At 42.5% G+C, this 15,294-nt stretch overlaps 1 long non-coding RNA gene and 1 pseudogene across 1 annotated transcript; both read left to right on the top strand.

The window, feature by feature from the left end:
• Positions 1–9,070: 9,070 nt before the first annotated feature.
• On the top strand, positions 9,071–10,031 carry LOC123410856 (annotated as a pseudogene).
• A 1,172-nt stretch (positions 10,032–11,203) lies between these two features.
• LOC123410868 lies at positions 11,204–12,361 on the top strand. The gene is made up of 2 exons (XR_006613122.1): positions 11,204–11,440; positions 12,150–12,361. It is a non-coding gene; the product is annotated as an uncharacterized LOC123410868 (long non-coding RNA).
• Positions 12,362–15,294: the final 2,933 nt, after the last annotated feature.

The following is a 15,294-nucleotide window of genomic DNA, read 5'->3' as shown; positions in this document are numbered from 1 at the left end:
ACTTGCTCCTTTTCCAATCCAGAATTCCAGCTGCCGGTATTCTCCCTCTTCAAATAAACCTTGCAAAATAAGAGAGAAAAGGCATAAGTATGGCACCACAAAGTATAATAACAGTCCATAAAGCGATAAATATCAACATGAAAGCATGATGCAAAATGGATGTATCAGTCACAAAGATAGGCGAAGTAGCAAACTTTAGGTCGTATTTCATCCTAGCGTTCAGAGATTTTCCTTTCCACTTGAGCAGTAATTTCTCAACATCATAGCTATCCTTACACGCAAGAAAGTCCTCAGCTATCTCTCCCTCCATAACATAATTCTCAGGCATATCAGGCAATTCAGGCATAATAGCAGGTTCTACTTCAATAGTATGAGTAGTTTCAGAAGTATCATCACATCTAGCAGCAACTCTAGCAATTTGTGCATCAAGGAATGCACCTAGTGGCAAAGCAGTATCAAGCATAGCATCATCAGGCAAAGCAGTATCAAGCATAGCATCATCATAAGCATCATGGGCAGCAGAAGTAGCATCATCAAGCACATGCGACATATCAAGATTTCTAGCAGGAGGTGATGTCACAAACTTACTCATAATCGAAGGTGAATCAAGTGCAGAGCTAGATGGCAGTTCCTTACGTGTCCTTGTAGTTCTTGGATCTATCCGATTCCTCATAGTATCAGCAGACGTAAATCCCAAGTGACTCAGAGAATATAGGTGCGCTTCCCCGGCAACGGCGCCAGAAAATAGCACGTTGATGGGAGAATATTCTTGACTTGGCTTCCCCGAAAACGGCGCGAGAAAATGGTCTTGATAACCCACAAGTATAGGGGATCGCAACAGTTTTCGAGGGTAGAGTATTCAACCCAAATTTATTGATTCGACTCAAGGGGAAGCCAAAGAATATTCTCAAGTATTAGCAGTTGAGTTGTCAATTCAACCACACCTGAAAGATTTAGTATCTGCAGCAAAGTATCAGTAGCAAAGTAGGGTGATAGCAGCAGTAGCAACAGTAACCAGTAGCAGCAGAGTAAGAACAAGTAACGGTAGCAGTAGTGACAACAGTAGCAGCAAAGTAACGTAGCAAGGACCAATAGGAAAAGACTCATAGGCATTGGATCGGTGATGGATGATTATGCCGGATGTGATTCATCATGCAACATTTATAACACGGAGAGATATGTAACTAGCTCCAGTTCGTCAATCTAATGTAGGCATGTATTCCGTATGTAGTCAGACGTGCTTAGGGAAAAGAACTTGCATGGCATCTATTGTCCATCCCTCCCGTGGCAGCGGGGTCCTAATGGAAACTACGGGATATTAAGGTTTTCCTTTTAATAAAGAACCGGACCAACACATTAACACTTGGTGAATACATGAACTCCTCATACTATGGTCATCTCCGGGAGTGGTTCCGGCGATTGTCACTCCGGGGTTGCCGGGTCATAACACATAGTAGGTGACTACAACTTGCAAGATAGGATCAAGAACACACATATATTGGCGACAACATAATAGGTTCAGATCTGAAATCATGGCACCCGGGCCCTAGTGACAAGAATTAATCATGGCAAAGTAGTAGCAACATCAATCTCATAACATAGTGGATACTAGGGATCAATCGCCATCAAAACTAACTCGATTACATGATAGATCTCATCCAACCCATCACCGTCCAGCAAGCCTACGAAGAGATTACTCACAAACGGTGAAAAGCATCATGGAATTGGCGATGAAGGAAGGTTGATGATGACGATGGCGACGATTTCCCCTCTTCGGAGCCCAAAACGGACTCCAGATCTGCCCTCCACATGAAGAACAGGAGGTGGAGGTGCCTCCGTATCGTAAAACGCGATGAACTCTTCTCCTTGATTTTTTTCCGGGTGAGACGGACTAAATAGAGCTGGATTTGGAGGCGGTGGAGCATCATGGGCTCCACAAGACTGCTAGGCGCGGCCAGGGGGGCCCATGCCTGGTGGGCTTGTGGGCTCCACGCTCCACATCCTCCGTTGATTCTTGTGCCAGTATTTTTCATAAATTCCAGAAAAATTCTCCGTAAATTTTCAGGTCATTCCGAGAACTTTTATTTCTGCACAAAAACAACACCATGGCAATTCTGCTGAAAACATCGTTAGTCCGGGTTAGTTCCATTCAAATCATGCAAAACAAGGGCAAAAGAGTTCGAAAAAGTAGATACGACGGAGACGTATCAATGATCTACATGTTGTTGATGTGTACCTTACCAACGCTCGTAGTAGCTCATGGGTATTTGATACCGGTGCTGTTGTTCACATTTGCAACTCTAAGCGGGAACTACGGAATAAACGAAGGTTGGCTAAGGACGAGGTGACGATGCGCGTCGAGAATGGTTCCGAGGTCGATGTGATCGCCGTCGGCACGCTACCTCTATATCTACCTTCCGGATTAGTTTTAAACCTTAATAATTGTTATTTAGTACCAGCTTTGAGCATGAACATTGTATCGGGATCTTGGTTAATGCGAGATGGGTACTCATTTAAGTCAGAGAATAATGGTTATTCTATTTATATGAGTGATATGTTCTATGGTCATGCCCCGCTGGTCAATGGTTTATTCTTGATGAATCTCGATCCTGATGTTACACATATTCATAGTGTGAGTACCAACAGATGTAAGGTTGATAATGATAGTCCCACATGCTTGTGGCACTGCCGCCTTGGTCATATCGGTGTCAAGCGCATGAAGAAACTCCATACTGGTGGACTTTTGGAGTCTCTTGATTTTGAATCATTTGACACATGCGAACCGTGCCTCATGGGCAAGATGACCAAGACTCCATTCTCTGGAATAATGGAGCGAGCAACCAACTTGTTGGAAATAATACATACCTATGTATGCGGTCCAATGAGCGTTGAAGCTCGCGATGGCTATCGTTATGTTCTCACCCTCACTTAATGAAGCACAAATATGAAACCTTTGAAAAGTTCAAGGAAATTCAGAGTGAGGTGGAAAATCAACGCAACAAGAAAATAAAGTTTCTACGATCCGATCATGAAGGAGAATATTTGAGTCATGAATTTGGCACACACCTACGGAAATGTGGAAATGTGTCACAACTCATGCCGCCTGGCACACCGGAGCGTAACGGTGTGTCTGAACGTCGTAATCACACTTTATTAGATATGGTGCAATCTATGATGTCTCTTACCGACTTACCGCTATCATTTTGGGGATATGCATTGGAAACCACGGCATTCACTTTAAATAGGGCACCACCTAAATCCTTGAGACGACATCGTATGAATTATGGTTTGGAAAGAAACCTAAGCTGTCGTTTCTGAAAGTTTGGGGCTGCGATGCTTATGTGAAGAAACTTCAACCAGAAAAGCTTGAACCCAAAGCGTAGAAATGCGTCTTCATAGGATAATCTAAGGAAACTATTGGGCATACCTTCAACCTTAGATCCGAAGGCAAAGTCTTTGTTGCTAAGAACGGATCCTTTCTAGAGAAAGAGTTTCTTTCGAAAGAAGTAAGTGGGAGGAAAATAGAACTTGATGAGGTAATCGTACCTCCTCTCGAATCGGAGAGTAGCGCACTGCAAGAAAATGTTTCTGAGGCGCCTGCACCGGCTAGAGATCAAGTTAATGATGATGATCACGACACTTCATATGAAGTTGCTATTGAACCTCAAAGGTCGACAAGGGCACGCTCCGCACCAGAGTGGCACGGCAACCCTGTCAAGGAAATCATGTTGTTAGACAATAGTGAACCTTCGAACTATGAAGAAGTGATGGTGGGCCTGGATTCCAACAAATGGCTTGAGGCCATGAAATCCAAGATAGGATCAATGTATGAGAACAAAGTATGGACTTTGGTGGACTTGTCCGATGATCGGCGAGGCATAGAAAATAAATGGATCTTTAAGAAGAAGACCGACGTAGACGGTAATGTGAACGTCTATAAAGCTCGACTTGTCGCAAAGGGTTTTCGACAAATTCAAGGAATTGACTATGATGAGACTTTCTCTCCCGTAGCAAAGCTGAAGTCAGTCGGAATCATGTTAGCAATTGTCGCATTTCATGATTATGAAATTTGGCAAATGGACGTCAAAACATCATTCCTTAATAGATATCTTAAAGAAGAGTTGTATATGATGCAACCAGAAGGTTTTGTCGATCCTAAGAGTGCTAACAAAGTATGCAAGCTCCAGCGCTCCATCTATGGGCTGGTGCAAGCATCTCGGAGTTGGAACATTTGCTTTAATGAGGTGATTAAAGTGTTTGGGTTTATACAGGTTTATGGAGAACCCTGTATTTCAAGAAAGTGACTGGGAGCTCTGTAGCATTTCTCGTACTATATGTGGATGACATATTGTTGATGGGAAATGATATAGAATTATTGGAGAGCATAAAGGCCTACTTGAAAAAAAGTTTTTCAATGAAGGACCTTGGAGAAGCTGCATACATATTAGGCATCAAGATCCATAGAAGTAGATCAAGACGCCTCATAGGTCTTTCACAAAGTACATAGCTTGACAAGATATGGAAGAAGTTCAATATGGATAAGTCAAAGAAGGGGTTCTTTCCTATATTGCAAGGTATGAGATTAAGTAAGACTCAATGCCCGACCACGATAGAAGAAAAAGAGAAGATGAGTACCATCCCCTACGCTTCAGCCGTAGGTTCTCTTATGTATGCCATGCCGTGTACCAGACCTGATGTCACTACAAGAAATATGCTTATACATGACGTTATTTAAGATGTCGTTGATGAATTCGTCATAAATCTATGACGATTTCATTCGAGATTGTCGTAAACCGTTTGAGGGGATCAAATCTACATATAAATTACGATGATGTGAGTCAAAAACGTCGTAACCGCATAAGATGAGATCGCCATAACTTCTACGACGATTATAAAAATGTCGTAACATGTTCTAACTATGTTGACATGTCACTCGTGGGTCCATTCTATCCCACCTCATCCATGTATTGAACTGTTTTTATACCACTTTTCTGTTGGGCTATTTTTTTCAACTTACTTTTATATTAGGCTGGTATTTTATCCTCCATGCTTGCTAATGGGCTGGTTTGTGATCTGCTAAAAAGGCCCACATTTTAAGATTATAATATTTTGCATAAAAACTAGGGGACTGCTACGCATCGTCCGATGCATATGCATGCACCGTTCGATCACCAGCTCGGTCGCATCCGTCCACCACACAAAATCCTGAAACAATGCTTCAGTTGCGGAAACAAGCACGCTGCTACATCGTCCGGCTGACAGGTTAAAAAATGACTGACGAGTCTTTTGAAACAGACACGAAGTTGCAGAAACTCGTCATTACGCCCTACTTGTACTATGCGTTCGTAGAAATCGACCGGCTGATGGGAAGAGTTTTCCTTGTTATATAATATCTTCCACAGCAAAAGATCGTGTTGCGGAAACATATGTAGAATTCTTTCTCTACACAAAAGTCTTGTTACATAAATATTTTGCAACTGAGTGTTTGTTATAGATTTTCTTTTCTGCTATAGTAGATAATTTTTTTGCAACAAAAGTCAAATTGAAGATTTTTTTCCCAATTTTCTCTTTTTTGCAACACATGTGTTGTTGCGGAAATAAGTTTTGCAACACATGTAATGTTTCAGGAAAAAAAATAACGATGTTGCAATCTAGATTCTCACCGGCACCGCCCACCATTGACTTCATAGTTGCGGCCGAGCGCACGGGACACGTGTCGTGCGCACGAGGTGGCGGATGGAAAATGTCCGATCCGCCGGATGATTAGCATCATTTCCCTAAAAACTATTAAAAAATAACTATCAAAACTTCCCTCTAATTCTTATCAAAAAGAAGGAAAATTTTCCTCCCAAAACTTTGCTCAAATTCCACACGCCAAACCGGCACGCCGCGCGCGCGGCCAAAGTTTTCGCCCAACCCCCGCGCCTTTTTCCTCCGTCGTCCAGTGAGAGGTGGGTCGTCTCCATGTCCAACTCATCTGGTTCCTTTTCCTCTCCCCACTCCCCCGCCCTGTCCATGGCCCTGTTCCTCTTCTCCCCCACCGGAGCTCCGCCCTCCCGCCCGCCCGCCGGCCGCTCTCCGCCCCGTGCAGCTCCTCCACCATCCGAACCGCCCAATCCTTCCTCTCTTCCCCGCGCGGCCCCGTCCCTGCCCTGCCTTCTCCTCGCCTCGCCGTTGTCGACTCGACGACCCCAGCTCGCCACTGTCCGCGAAGTCGACGGCCGACAGCAGCGGCCCGGATCGAGGAACGAGGGCCCTCTCAGGTGAGATCCCCTCTCTCAAGTGTCGTGCCCCATGCCTGTGGTTAGCTCCCCGATCTGGACGATCCCGGGGTTTGATGTGTGCTGCGATTAATTTGGGGATGGATCTGGGATGATGGATGGTAGGGGGATCGGCCGTCCGACGACACGAGGGTAACTAGCCGCGACGCCCACGAGACGAATCAACCGCAGCTGGACTAGGGCCTAGGGCAACCGACGGCGGCGGCGCAGGAACAATTTTGTAGCCACTTGACAGAAATCAGCGGTGGTGCGGGGGCATCCATCAGCATCCATACGAGGGCTTCAAGCAACGGCTGCGCGAGGGCATCAAGCAAGTGCGACGCCAGGAGGTTAGGTGAGGTGAGTTCCCTTGTCTCGGTCTACTGATTGTTGAAGTCATGGAATTGCTTAGAATCATGGTCTAGGTGACTATTTTAATCTTGAAATTACTTGAAAATTGTGAGTGTTGGGTTTGCTGGTTGCATTGAAGATTACCTGTACTCTCGGTAACTCAATCTTAGCTTTACTTACTCATATTGAACATTGCCTACACCAATTGTTCGCTAGATAATTTATTTGGTAAATATAGGAAACCAGGATCTTAGATTTACTCAGATTGAACATTCACTACTCGTCTACTCCCAATGTTCTCTTCTGATTTATTTGCTAAATAAAGTAAACCATGCAAAGTAGTTATATTGCAACTGTGCATATTTTTAGGATATTAGTATAGGAGTTTTTTTTCTGAAACTTATTAATATAATGAAAGGAGCTTACATAAAATTTACTATATTCCACAGAACCAGTGAACACCCAAAAAGCCCAATCAACGAGTAATCATTTCTGAATTCTTATTCTAGAACAGATGATGAGTATGCTCCTCTCTTTCTAGATACCTTGCAAAACTATTTGTGTATTGCCACAAGCTGAATCCGCTTCTCCCAGTGCCACCTCGTAGCATATGGTTGCTGAATAAAGGTGGTCTCTCATAGTCTCATGTAATCATGCCATCTATATTATGATATGTGCACTGCTCCCATTCGGATTATTCTATTGTGATGGTGAGAACACAAGGTGAAATTTTGTTGTTATTTAGTGAACATGTAAATAAGAAATGGAGGTTCTTTGCTTTGGCCCGTTCTCCTCTTTTTCTTTTGTGTTCGGTTGTGTGAAAAGATACTTTTCCATATAATTTAGTAACCTGGAAGCCGTGCATTTCAGAACATCAGTGTTTTCTACACTATCTCACATAACACAAACTCTTGACTATCTAACATCATTTTTACTCTCTCTCTCATTTTACTGATGCGCATGGGTGTCATTATTAGATGACTTCATGTCATTCATCTAAGTACCAATTCGGTTGTTATGTTTTATTAGATATTTTCTCATGTTTTGTGATTCGGTTGCTTCACTCCCGCTATAGAAGATACATGTACTACAGAGGTTATGGTTTGTAGATTGCTATGTGGCATGCCAACTTTTAGGTTTCAGTTGTAAGGTGCTCGCATGTCTTTATTGTTGCCCTGGTTATGGTGTAGATGCACCCAATAATGATTTTTGTTCTGTTCTAGTTAGTGTCTGAAATAGTTTTCTTTTTGGCGATTTAAGTTTCTTCACCTACACTCATCATACCATTTCTGTTTGTCAAAGCTGATGTAGTAACATGCTGCTTCAGTTTCAAAAACCTGAACATGTTGCTTTGGCCAAAGAAAAGGGTTGGTGTTGTTGTTAAAGCTAGTTAAAACTTGTACACACATTCCACCTTAATTATGTGCAAAAATCTGTCCCATTTCATCTTAACCAAATTTATTACTGTAAAAAACACTTGCACGGAGTAGTTTGTGTGAGCAGCTGCAATGCATAATCAAAGTTGTGAAAAACAAGGCTAGGAATGGAGGAGCTAGCAGCAGCCATGTACACCCAGGACAACGGTTTGATATCCTTAGTCAGCCCGTACATTATCAAGTCCACGCAACGGTATCCGGTCATCAACAGTTGCTAATGCTGGCATTAAGCGTGGATGGCAAGATCTGTCCGTTGGATGGCACGGTGGATGTTGGATAGCAGGGTTCACCGCCGGCGTCGAAGCAGTTGGTGGGCGGGATGGACCCTAAAGATCCTAGGTGGATGCGAAGGTATGCCGATTTTCAGTGCTTAAAAAATCTGGAAGTAGTGGCTGAAATCTGAACTGATCAGTATATATCTAATATTTTTATGTGAGAATTCTCAATGTATCACTCCTAGCAGTTGATGAATAAACATTTTATCAAGTATTCCATCTTTGAAAATCAGTGATTTCGTAAGCAGTCTGAATATTGATACATGCAGCAAAAGTGGGTTTGTAAACTGTGAGTGTGGTACGCAAAGCTAAAAGCAAAAGGAAGTATGTGAATCCTAAAAGGCATGACATTCTGAGCACGTGCACGCCGTCAATGTTTAATTCTATAACGAAAAAATGAAGAATAGGCTAAGTGTATCATGTTGCTAACATAAGCATATGCTGAACTCATCATATGTCCACCGATGGTTTACCCTTGGCTGCACCCATGTTAGTACATTCGGTCAGAATCTTTTCTATGAGACGTATAGGTGTGTAGAACTACACACAAGTTAATGCTTGGTCCGTACATCAGCTTATTTGATGAGTCCAGCTAAGTTTCTGTTAGTTTTATAGTCGTGCTTGATGAGTAGTGATTCTAATGTGTATGAAGACCACGACGACCCGTCCGGGGCCAAGCATTGCCGCCACCGCCTCAACCAGGCCAAGGAGCAGTGGGAGGCGTAGGGAGCCAAGAAGGTGATCAACTCGGAGCTCTGGCACGCCTGCACCGGCCCGCTCGTCTGCCTGACCCAGCGCGGGAGCCTCGTCAACTACTTCCCACAGGGCCACAGCGAGCAGGTCCCCGTCTGCATCCTTCTACCGCACCAACATTCCTGCTCCGTTTATCTGGTTTAGATCACTTCACTTGACTTCATGCATGGATTGCTGAGGTTTTTCTTGATCTGGCAGGTCGCGGCCACCACCAACCAAGAAGACTCCCAACTCCCACATCCCCAACTACCCGAGCCTGCCGTCGCAGCTGCTGTGCCAAGTCCACAAAATCACCATGCATGTAAGCGCAGACAGTTCATCTACAGATGGATTAGGAGTTAGTGGCCTTATGCATTAACATTATCCGTGATAAATGCTGGATTTCTTGTTTGGGGTTTGCACAGGCTGACAAGGATACTGATGAGGTGTATGCACAGATGACGCTGCAACCAGTAAACTCTGTAAGTACTGTCAAGAAATGGAACTTGGTGAAAAAGTTCAGTTCAAGCTGAGCTGAATTATTCTACATTGTTCACTGAAAGTGTAATAAAACTGTCATCTGATTCGAAGATTCTGTGAATTTCAGGAAACCGATGTGTTCCCGATCCAGTCTCTCGGCAGCTATGCCAAGAGTAAGCACCCGACCGAGTATTTCTGCAAGAACTTGACCGCGAGCGATATGAGCACGCACGGCGGGTGCTCGGTGCCTCGAAGAGCCGCAGGGAAGCTGTTCCACAGCTGGTATATATCAGCATCTTGTCCACATTTTCTTTTATCTACTTGGTTACTCTTTGTGAGTGCTTCAGCTCATACATATGTTATGTCCTTGGTACTTGTAGGATTACTCGATGCAGCCTCCTAACCAGGAGCTTATCGTGCAAGATTTGCATGACAACATGTGGATATTTTGTCACATTTATCGTGGTAGGGTCGAATGCTGCTTGACTTGCTTCTAACTTGTTCTGTGTTCATTCAAGGGTACATAATTTTGGTGTCTTGGGTCCTGGTGCCCGCATCGCTGTTAATCTTATTTTGAGATTCTCAGGAGCCAAAACTGAATATCATCAGTATCTTTGTTCAGTATCAGCACTTGCCAGATACAGTATTTCTTTGAGAAATACTACGCGATTGAGGTGTGTAATCTGTAGGCACAAAAATCTATATGAAACTTCAACAACCCATCTATCTATATGATTCCAGGTTTAGGGACGCAGTAGTTCAGTTTAGACATCCAATAGCTGTTAGGAGTGCCGACATACATGGTTTACGATGTTACTGGTGGTCTGAAGCTTTTATAGAAGCATTTGCACATTCTCGAGCTTAGGAGTTAGTTTAGGACTTACGAATTCAAGGAGCATTAAATTTTTTGTTTGATCTGCTGCTAAAGAATGATTCTTAATTTCATTGGCTATCTTGTATTCTTGTTTCTTTATTAAGGTAACTAGCATACAGAGTATATATATAATTTTAGACAAAGAAAGACAAGGGGCATTTTTAGTCCATCACACATGAATGGCGGCATCAGAATTCCAATTTATTATCAGTAATACATAGCTGAAAATGATGTGCTATGTACATATAAGTATATAACTACCTGTTTAGGTCCAGTTTGGACTGATAATATATTTGTGTACAACAATCTGAGTTCCAGTCTATTGCCTTACTGTCCTACATCATTGCCATGTTGAACTCTAGAGGTACAAAATATGTACATGCTTCTCTGAGTATTGTGTAATTTGTCATGTCATTGAAAACTTTTTAGTCTTCCATCATTTATTTTTAACTTGAGTCCATCTTTTTGTTCCACCAGTGTTTCTTCCAATATTGGATAGTTTTATGATATCTGACATGTATTCTTGCTATTATACTGTGACAGATGTGCCATAAAAATGGTGTCATCCATCGGGACCTTAAACTAGAGAACTTCTTACATTCAAATAAGAAGATAAGTTCACCTCTACACGCAATTGATTTTGGACTATATGTGTTATTCACGACTAGCCTTCTCAAGAACATACTGTATTTAGCTAAATATAGTTAGTAACTAGTTCATGATTTAGGAAACTACTGTATTTGGCCAAGTACCAGTTAATGACAAGTTTATGTTTTAATTGTCTGTTACAATTCTGATTACCATGCGAGCTTTATTAGATTGACAAAAACTGGTTGAAATCCACCTTATTAGGCAAGTATGTTTCCTGAACCTGAGGTGTGTAATTTGATGGAGTAACATGTATATTGGCATCTTCGTATTAAATAGCTGCTTACTGTCAGGTGACTGAACATTGGGGGCATCACTTTATGAGCAGCCACAAGTCTACCTATCAGTTCATAGTGCAGACACATTCCAGATACTACTTTGCAGGTCCACTCTTTCCATTCATCCATTGTTTCTTGTAGCTCCAGGCATAGCAAACAGCAATGCAAGCTCAGAAAGTCTTAAATATTTTGATTGAAAACTGCAAAAAATTCTTAAACGACCGCTGAAAAAATAAATAATTTGCCCTACCAACTGCCAACATTGCTAGTCACCTGTAGTGGTGAAAAGGAACAACAGAATCCCATATATGTAGCATTTTAAAGTTTTTAACTAATTTGTGTTATATGAGTTGGTCCCCATAATTTATTCCATTCTGTTGATTTCTCCGTCGTATTGTAGCCTAACAGCATTTTGGAACATGCGATTGATTTCAACTACAATTACTAGAAAAATACTTGCGTCAATTTATCTGAAAATAAACCCACGTTATATGGAGAAACTGAACATTCTAATGAGCAACTTAATTCCAAACGTTGTAGAACAACAAGGTTTGCAATGTTGAACCATTTTCTGTTTCTCAAATACAAAATAACTTCTCATTTTGGTGCATACATGTATCCCCATTGTTATCTTTATGATGATGTTTGTCACTAATAAAATGTATTTACAGATTGTTCGCAATCACTAGTATCACCGATAACTATGCATCGTCTTTGTTCTTCTATTTTTATTTGTGTACAGACTTCATCCAACTTAACATGTTGTCAGATGTACTTTTCTTTTGTTTCTAATCATTCTATTTTATAACATTCAGATGATGGCCTTCATTCATGTTTCATCGCGAGCACTATGACGAAGAAGTAAGAAGAAAGCAAGGCATGCATGATCTAGGCATGCATGCACATTCTTCTAATGCTGAATTTTCTTGGAATTTGGATGTAGTGTTGATTTTGCTGAGAATTTGATGTATATTTGCATGCAAACAAAATTCAAATGCTGGGAGTTATGTACATATTCTTATAATACTATCATAATTGGAAAATACGTTGGCATTGAATCTGGGCTGGTTTTATGTTGATGATATAAATTTTATTTGTTAAAAATAGGCATGGGCAAAATCTAGAATTGGTCGAAATGTCTATTGAACAAAATTTATTTGGGCTTTGAAAAGAGGAACTGAATCTATTGGCAGCAATTAAGCTGAAATATAAATAGAAATGCGTAAAAAAGGTTGAGGCCCAAAAAAGAAATGGATAGTAAAAGGCTATAGTTTAGAAATTAAAAAGGCCGAATTGTTGGCCCAGGCCCGTGTAGGTAATCAAACCATAGGAAAAAAATTACACAATGGGCTATTTTAATGGGCTCGGCCCACGTAAAGCACCGAACTGGACCAGCCCATCTGATCAAATGGGTTGGGCTGATTTCAACCATGACGTTTTGATTTCGTCGTAATTTTGCCACGTAGGACTGCCACGTAGGATTGGGTTTGATTGCCAATGACGACTTAGGATCGTCGTAAAGGTTACGACGACCCAGGAATTGTCGTAAAAGTTACGACGATTTTGATCAAAACGTCGGTGCTGTTCATTTCTGACGCTCCGTTTTCGACGCTTGATTTTTCGTCGTGAGATCGTCGTAAATTAAAAACCGTGACGATGTAGCGACGAAAAAATAGCGTCGTGTATTAGCATATTCCTTGTAGTGTGTGAACCTTGCCATAAGTTTGGTAGGGAGGTACCAAAGTGATCCCGGTATGGAACACTAGACAGCGGTCAAGAATATCCTTAAGTACGTAAAAAGGACTAAGGATATGTTTCTCGTTTATGGAGGTGACGAAGAGATCGTCGTAAAGGGTTACGTCGATGCTAGCTTCAACACAGATTCGGATGACTCCAAGTCACAAACCGGATACATGTATGTTTTCAATGTTGGGGCAGTCGGCTGGTGCAGCTGCAAGCAAGACGTCGTTGCAGCATCTACATGTGAAGCGGAGTACATAGCTACTTCGGAAGGAGCTCAAGAAGGGATCTGGATGAAGGAGTTCATCACTGACCTTGGAGTGATTCCAAGTGCATCAGGCTCGATGACACTCTTCTATGGCAACACTAGAGCTATTGCGATAACCAAGGAGCCCAGATTTCACAGGAAGACCAAGCACATCAAACGCTGCTACAACTCCATCCAGGACTACGTCCAGAAAGGAGAAATAGATATTTGTAAAGTACACACAGATCTGAATATTGCAGACCCGTTAACTAAACCTCTTCCACGAGCAAAACATGATTAACACCAGAATTCTATGGGTGTTCGATTCATCACAATGTAACTAGATTATTGACTATAATGCAAGTGGGAGAGTGTTGGAAATATGCCCTAGAGGCAATAATAAAGTAGTTATTATTATATTTCCTTGTTCATGATAATTGTCTATTGTTCATGCTATAATTGTATTAACCGGAAACAGTAATACATGTGTGAATATATAGATCACAATATGTCCCTAGTAAGCCTCTAGTTGGCTAGCTCGTTGATCAATAGATGATCATGGTTCCCTGATCATGGACATTGGATGTCGTTGATAACGGGATCACATCATTGGGAGAATGTTGTGATGGACAAGACTCAATCCTAAGCATAGCACTAGATCGTGTTGTTCGTCTGCTAAAGCTTTTATAATGTCAAGTATCATTTCCTTGGACCGTGAGATTGTGCAACTCCCGGATACCGTAGAAGTGATTTGGGTGTATCAAACGGCACAATGTAACTGGGTGACTATAAAGATGCACTACGGGTATCTCCGAAAGTGTCTGTTGAATTGGTACGAATCGAGACCGGGATTTGTCACTCCGTGTGACGGAGAGGTATCTCTGGACCCACTCGGTAGAACATCATCATAATGAGTTCAATGTGACTAAGGAGTTAGTCATGGGATGATGTGCTACGGAACGCGTAAAGATACTTCCCAGTAACGAGATTGAACAAGGTATAGGGATACCGACGGTCGAATCTCGGGCAAGTATCATACCAATAGACAAAGGGAATAGCATACGGGATTGATTGAATCCTTGACATCGTGGTTCATCCAATTAGATCATCGTGGAACATGTGGGAACCAACATGGATATCCAGACCCCGCTATTGGTTATTGGCTGGAGAGCTGTCTCGGTCATGTCTGGACGTCTCCCAAACCCGTAGGGTCTACACACTTAAGGTTCGATGACGCTAGGGTTATAGGGAAATAGTGTACTTGGTTACCGAAGGTTGTTCGGAGTCCTGGATGAGATCCCGGACGTCACGAGGAGCTCCGAAATGGTCCGGATGTAAAGAATTATATACAGTAAGTGAGATTTTGGACACCGGAAATGTTTCGGGCGTCACCGATAACGTACTGGGACCACTGGAAGGGTTCCGGGGGTCCACCGGGAGGGACCACCAGCCCCGGGAGGCTACATGGGCCAAGTGTGGGAGGGAACCAACCCCTTGGTGGGCTGGTGCGCCTCCCACCCAGCTCAAGGCGTGGGAAAGGAGGGAAGGGGCAACCCTAGCGCAGGAGGGGGCCCATGCCCACCTGGCCGCCACCTCCGGGTGCCAGATGGGGCTGCCGCCACCCCTATGGTGGGAACCCAATCCTATAAAGGGGTTGTCAATCCCTTCAAGATTGATTGCAAAGTGAGATGTGAAGGCGGAAAGTGAAACGAAGAAAAAGTGTAAGGCTGGAAATAAGGTGTGGAGTAGACCCGGGGGCCATAGTGTTCACTAGAGGCTTCTCTCAAAATAGCAAATATTATGGTGGGTGAACAAATTACTGTCGAGCAATTAATATATAGAACCGCGCAAAGTCATGATGATATCTAAGGCAATGATCATACATATAGGCATCACGTCTGAGACAAGTAGACCGATACTTTCTGCATCTACTACTATTACTCCACACATCGACCGCTATCCAGCATGTATCT

Source organism: Hordeum vulgare, chromosome 1H (assembly GCF_904849725.1).
Source record: "Hordeum vulgare subsp. vulgare chromosome 1H, MorexV3_pseudomolecules_assembly, whole genome shotgun sequence".
Lineage (NCBI taxonomy): Eukaryota > Viridiplantae > Streptophyta > Magnoliopsida > Poales > Poaceae > Hordeum > Hordeum vulgare.
The sequence above is the reverse complement of the archived record's forward strand: the minus strand, read 5'-3'. Positions and strand labels throughout refer to the sequence as shown.